Raw genomic sequence first — 1,719 nt, 5'->3', positions numbered from 1 at the left:
ATATATATATATATATATATATATATATATATATATATAAAATATGGTGTTCATCAATATAATGATTTTCTTGACAATGGTTTTCTGCCATTAGCCGGTGGTTATTTACTTTATTTTTGTATTTGGTAGTTACCGTTCCTAATACAATAGCAACTAGAGTTTTGTCATTGAACCATCAACAGTCTGCACTGGTATCAGAATGGTCTACTCTTGTGTTCTGTTCTTTTGTAACGTATGTAGTATAAGTTCAAGCATTGCTAAAATCAATAAAATAACAAGTAACGACACATACTCAATACAATATCTAAATATGACACATAAACACACACATGTATATCTGTCTTTCTATCTATCTATCTATCTATCTATCTATCTATCTATCTATCTATCTATCTATCTATCTCTATCCATCCATCGATTCCTCCATCCATCCATCCATCCATCGAACCATTCATCTATATGTCTGTCTACTTGTGTATCCGTCCATCCTTCCGTCCTTCCGTCTGTCTGTTTATCTATCTATCTATCTCTATTATAAAGGAAAATTATATGCTCAAATATTAAGAAAATGGATCCTTGTCGGCTTCACTTATGACTATTCATTTATTTGCTTAACTGAAATATCCGACGTTTCAAGTAACATGTAAGTGTCTGAGTATATTCTCGATAAATCTTCACTCCTTTAACATTATCCGCCAGGAGAATCGGAGTAACAGTGATTAGGGTGATCGTACGCGTGATAAGTAAAAGGGTAAAAGCAGAATCTACAAGAACATTCTACACTACAGGGGCAGCAAATCATGCCCAGGAGGAGCTATGCTATGCGGGGGTTCGTGAGTTGAGTCTTCTGGCTGGTGCGGATGACTGGGAGTGCTCACCAGATTTTCCAGGATGAATCAACAACCAAAAGTCGTCAGGAAGAGTGACTTGAGGCTGAATAGATTACTCCATTCCAGTTCATCAAAGTAACTGATTCTGATTGAACTCACTATGTCTATGCAACTCACTATGCAACCTTAAGGAGGTGAACTATCAAAATTGTCTCCGCGCCGGACAAAATGCTTAACGGCATTTCTTCCAGCTTTATGTTTTCAGTTCAAATGCCTCTAGGGAAAACTTAGCCCTTTATAGTTTTTGGGTCGGTGAAATAAGTACCAGTTTAGTACTAGGGTCAATGTAATCAACTAGTCCTATCCACTAGATTACTGGAATTGTGCAAAAATTTGAAGCCAATGTGACAGGTTTCCCCATTATAAACATTCATAAAATCGTGCACTGACACATGTACGAGGGCACGCAGACAGATAAACATTTATATAAATACAAATACAAATACTCGGGTAAACAGAAGCATATATGTGCTACCCTGAACAAGACTTCCTGCATGCCCATATCAATATCTACTGCAGAGGAGAAAAACTGGGAAGGAGGAAAAAAAATCGAAGTCCTCCTCCACATCACTGAAGAGGAGTGCCAAAAGATCCCCACACACATCCAACTGGCAAAGGACCACAAGTTATATGTAGTGGTGGAGGGAAGGCGGCCACGTTCTTATGTATGCGGCAGCGAGGCACACCTCAAGGACAGTTGCCCAACCGCCGCCAACCAAAAAAAGCAACAAGGGCAACCACCAAAACCCAGGAAAAAACCCCTACTACCAACACCACCATCAACAATCAAAACAAGAGAAATACAAGCAACACCGGCAACTGAGAAGAC

This window comes from Octopus bimaculoides, chromosome 1 (assembly GCF_001194135.2).
Source record: "Octopus bimaculoides isolate UCB-OBI-ISO-001 chromosome 1, ASM119413v2, whole genome shotgun sequence".
NCBI lineage: Eukaryota > Metazoa > Mollusca > Cephalopoda > Octopoda > Octopodidae > Octopus > Octopus bimaculoides.
Note: the sequence above shows the minus strand (reverse complement) of the source record.